The sequence below is a fragment of the Meleagris gallopavo genome, chromosome 8 (genome assembly GCF_000146605.3).
Source record: "Meleagris gallopavo isolate NT-WF06-2002-E0010 breed Aviagen turkey brand Nicholas breeding stock chromosome 8, Turkey_5.1, whole genome shotgun sequence".
Classification (NCBI taxonomy): Eukaryota; Metazoa; Chordata; class Aves; order Galliformes; family Phasianidae; genus Meleagris; species Meleagris gallopavo.
In genome coordinates this window covers 5385107-5390531 of record NC_015018.2, presented here as the reverse complement: position 1 = coordinate 5390531, position 5425 = coordinate 5385107, and positions in this window count along the sequence as shown.

The following is a 5425-nucleotide window of genomic DNA, read 5'->3' as shown; positions in this document are numbered from 1 at the left end:
CGTGCGTGCGGCTCCGGGAGGCCGCGGGGGGCGGCACGGCACCGCACGGCACCGCACGCCTGCGGAGCGGGGACCCGCCGCTGCTGGGCGGGAGCGTCCGCTGTCCGGTTCCGGTTACACGCGGCGTTCTCGTACCTGGTGACGAGATGTCCCGAAGAGGCTGAAAAACTTGAATGGCTTTTCGTCGGCCTTTAATCTTCTGTACGACTAAGAGTGAATTCGGCATCGAGGTGCGGTGGGAGGCTATAGCGCGTCCGTGAAACGGTCGTCTTGCCTGTTGTGGTGAGGGCTGTACGATGGGGAGCTTTCCAGGTGCGGGCTGCTTGTGTTTGGGACTCGTGTTTTGCGTTCCGTGAGGACGGGTAACAATTTGGTGGATTCCATATGCAGTCAGCTCCTTGGTGCCTGCCCTCTGTGGGAGTGGAGCAGCTCCTTCTGTGATAGCCTGGGCTGGAACTGTTCCCTGACTCGCAGTAGCACCTCATCCTGGAATAAGGAGCTGCACGAGATCAGTTGATATTCAGATTCCTTATTCCAGCCTGTAGTTAGTAAGACCCTCGCTTTGTGGCGTTTTGTAGCAGCCTGAAAAAAAATACTTGAATACTTGTTGACAATGTGTATCCTTTGTGTCTTCACTTTGGTTACTTTCTTATAGGTCTTTCAACACATGTGCTTTGTTGTGTTAGGGTCTATGTGGACACATGCATGCCCTGCAGGCTCTGAGTGCAGAGTTCTGCCAGAGATCTCAATGCATAGCTGTGATCATCAGCTGTCTGTTCTCTATTTATCCCCTTGGTCTCTCTGTTTGTGGACAGTGAATTCATGAGGGCTGGTTGGAATTTTTCTCTTTAAAACGAAAAGTAAGGCACTTCTGGATGTCACTGGGTCCAGCCCTTACTCAAAGCAGGGAAGTCAGCTGTTGGTAAATGGCTAGCAAGAAGTAACACAGAACTTGGAATCCACCAGTGGAAGAGCGTTCACTAGTCAAAATGTGGGGTCCAGATTCTGGTGTTCTTGACACTGACACTGATGATGGTTGCAATGAGAATTGTGAACTTTGTAGAGAGAAACAAAAATACTCAATACAATTGAGTAAGTGGTGAATGTGTTTTTTCTGGGTGCCAAAATTTGGGAATTGGGGTTCTAAAGCATAACAAATGTAAGTAGTCATTAACCTTATTCTATATAGCAGTTGGCATGCTTTTTGAGCTACTCCAAGTTAGGGTTAATAAGGTTTGGTTCTCATCTAGGTTTGAATGTGGTGCTTTTCAGATGTGCAGTAAGCAGTCTGCTAGCTTCCTTTAGAAAAGACATGTGTTTCCCATAGATGAGTGTTACTGTGATATGAGTTGTCACAAAGCATTGGACTGCAAGGAAAAAAGGATTTTGAAGAAACAATAAATAGCATTGTCTGTTTCCTGGAGTCCTGAAAAGCAAGTAGTAGGTGGGTGGCTTAGGTTTTTATTTATTTTCTCCCTTGGTCTAAAGGTAGGAATGTCAACAGTGTTGTGTTTGTTCTCCATGAAGCAATTGGGACATAATGTGACTATGCAGTGATAATTAAAAAATAATTAAAAAGAAAACAAAAAAAACTAGGGAAGAACTTGCTAAATATTCACTAACATAAGTTTTATAGTGAGAAACCTACATTCACAGCTTAAAAGAAAAGAAGTTGTTTTGAAAATAGTGGTGTTAAACAACACTGAATTAATGAAATCTTTCTTATGTTGCTCATCACTCAGCGTAACTAAGAACTTCTACAGCTTCACAGAGCAGAATGAGGCCCACACGTAACAGATGTGTCATGAATGTTTGAATAAGTCCCTTTTATTTAAGTGATCAAAGAAGAGATAGTGGTGCTTGCAATAATTTTGATTTGGCCAAGCTTTCAAAAACATCAAACTCACCTTCGCCCCAGTCCTTAAAAGCAAGAAACCAACAGAAAAAAGCCAGTCACTCTGTTTCTCTTTTGTTTGTCATTGTGGATGGCAGCTTCTGTATGAGGACAGTATCTTCTTCCAGTACAGGTAAATGTCTGACACATAGAGCTTCTGTAGCTTTGGTAAGTGGCTGGAAGGCATGGATGGGTGAACAGAAGATGGCATATGTAAGGGCAAGTACTACAGATGTATTTCTCCCTTGCTTTTGTCAAGCATCAGGCCTTTCTCTGTGAGGTTTTTGGTTCCTCCTTTGAAGGGGGAGGAGGGAACAGAGCATGTCTTCAGTGCATGGCTTTTGCTTCACATACCTTAATATTTTCTGTAAATAAGTCACGTAAATATTGCAGTAATGTTAAGATATGTCACTTCAGAACTGTTATATGCAGGCACTGATGAAGTGCTTAGAACCTTATTTCACAAGTTAATTTTCCCCAAACGTATGTGGGGGTGGGGAGCAGTGTATGTGCTTCATTTTGACAGCAGGCTTGCCTGTAGCAGCTGATGATTTAGTGCCTTTTCTTCCTTGAACAAGAGCTGCAAAAATCTTCTGCAGTTGCTCCACCAAACCCTTGCTGATTATTCCTAGTCATGGTGATGTCATGGAGTTTCTGTGCTTTCTAAAACATTTAGTACTTTAAAGGGAAAGCAAGGAATTTCTGTCTCTCGTTCTCGTAGTCACTTAAAAGTCACAGTGAAGTCTGTAGATCAGTTGATTTTTTTCCTCAGGAATAACCATTTGATTTACCTCCCCAAAGAAGTTTAAAACAACAACAACAAAACCACGCAAAATTTAACCCACTGTATTGAGTCCTTGAAAAATAATCTGTGAACTGTAATGCATGCTCTTCGAAATAGGACAGAAAGTTGTAGTCAGCTAATTAACCTTTGTTGTAAAGAAGACATAACTTTTGCTTTCTTAATATTCTCGTTACTCAGAATAACTATTTTGTGAGGGATTCAGTCCAGAAACATACACTCAGTACTTGGCGCTCTAGGCATGTGTTTTGTGCCTCCCTCAACAAAACAAAGCAATTTTTCTCCTAGTCTTTAATATCAAGAATTTCATTCTCCTCTAGGGAGGGTGAATGTTAGGTTCCTTTTGTTTTTCTGTGAGGCTGTGTCCTGGCTGAGAGAGTAAGCTGCAGCCTCTGGCTGCTCTGACCACTGTGTGAGATGGGGCACTCATAACACCGTGTGGGAATCGCAGAAATGAGAGAATGTTGTAGTTTCCTGTAGTCAGCTTACGACTGAAGCATTTTACGTCAGTGTTTTTGATATATTGTGAGGCTTGAGATCTTCATTTGTGTTACAGCACAGAGGAGATGTGTGAGTTTCTCGTGATGATGCTGCTGTCAACTGTACACAGATGCTGTGGGCAGTGTGATCGTTCTCTTTGAGGTTTATGGTGTAGTAGATCTAGACTTTGCTGTTTTCCTAGTGGATGCCTTATAGTCATCCTTCTCTTTCTTCTGAGTTCTGTGCGTTTCACTCAGCTGTACTATTTCAGAATGAATTGGTAAGTAAAAATCAAAATAGTTATTAAAGCAGACAAGTGAATCCTAGTTCATGACTGTGTGAAAATGCATGGGTTGTATATGGAGAGAGAGAGAAGCAAAGGTGAAGACTTGGTCTGGTGTGTTACTTCTATAGAATTTATTGAGGAGACACATATTGTTTTGGTGGAATAGATTGACTTGATGGAGTGCTTCCTGTAAGCTCATTGGTGGGATAGTTTGCCTCTACTACATTCAGAGGTGTTTGTGTTCCTTCGGATTGAAACCAAGTGTTGTGAATAGCATGAGGGGTGTGTAACTCATTGGAAGTACTTCAAAAGTTTTCAATATGACAAAATCTGTGAAGTAACAGTTAAGAGAGCATGATTCCTGTGGCCCCTCAAAACAGAGAAAAATATAGTAGTTTAAAATGTGATTTTTTTTTTATAGTACATTGCAATAGAAGAAAAAATTAGTATTGCTACTTCAGCTCAGTGATGCTGTAGCTTAATTTCTATCACGTTTTACAAAAAATTTGATACTAGTTCAGTTTTCTCTGTGTTTCTTCATACGATTGCTTTGTGAGATGGCTTCAGTCAACTTCCTCAGCTTAAGATGTAGAAGCACCTAGCAATTTTTTGTCTGGATTCTCTCAGTGCATCGTTCTGCAGAGGGAAAAACGTATCAGCCTTGTTGTGTTGTGACTTAGAAAGAATACAAGCAGATGTAGCAGGGGTAAGACAGATATTGAAGAAAGTCTCTGAAGTCATGTACCAGAATTCAGACCTGCTTTGTGGAAGCTCCTTCCTTTTCATTGTTGCAGCTGTTGAAATTTCTTAAGCTTGCTATTCTTGCAGTCTCTTGTCTTAACAGTGTTAATTATTAACGACTTTTTCTCCAGTTGAGGGGGGGGGAACCATTCGTGTGCATTTGTACTTCCTTTGTAAGAGCCTGATGTCAGACTATACTGGAAATCAGTGGGTAGAGTCCAAGTTCTGTGGCCCAAAGTCATGCAAGACTTTGCTGCTACAGAAAATTAACATTCTGCTCACAAAAGATTTGATGCACATCTTAGTGCATTGCATGTTAAAAGAGAATTCCATGCATACAGAAGCAGTGAAAAGGATGATGGAGGATGTAGCCTGGCTTGTACGTTCAGATATCATTTTCTAGTCCATTTGATTTTTCCCTATTTGCTCAGTTGAAAGTTCAGTCTATAGTGCTGCTGCAGAAACACAGACGAATTGTCCCATGGTGTTGTGCTGGAGTATAAAGGTACTTTGAAAGCAGCGTGAACAAGTAACGGGGTGGAATGTTTTAGCAGGAAAAGTATTGACTGGAACTTGTAATCCCTACTCTTGCAAATGGAAGAGAGGAGAACAGTGGGAAGGAGTGGCTTGCAGTTGCTAAAGTGGCTGGAAGCACAAAGAAAAACAGAAAGATGTGCACAATGTGTTCTGTGTCCCCTCTTGCATTCATTTCCTTGAAAGAGAAATACAGCTCTTCCAGAATTCCTTGGAGTACGTTTCAGAAATTCTTTTGTGCCTTTTTCTGCCTTGGCCTAAGGAAAAGCTGTTCAGAAGCAGCTGCTGACCTGGAAAGCTGAGAGTTAATGACAAGACAGGATAGGGATATGCACAGGAAGGCTCTGCTTGCTAATTAGGTACAGCCATCCTCAGACTCAGCACCCAAGACATGGACTATTCTCAATTCAGATCAGTGAATGAATTTTAGTTTGATAGTGATACTGATCTTTAAGTAACGACCCTGAAGGAAGGAATTAAAAACAAACAAAAACTTTCAAGGCAATTTGAATAAAGCTAGTTCCTGATGTCTCTTCTCAGAGAGGAAACAAGAAGTTAATCTTGCAGAATTAAAAGAATTCTTTTTTTGTTTTTATATGTTGACGTTTCTGTCATTTTGTTTCCTACGTTTCCTTGATTGCAACAGTTTAGTCTATTTTATGGAAGTATCCGATAGAAAATGGTCTCT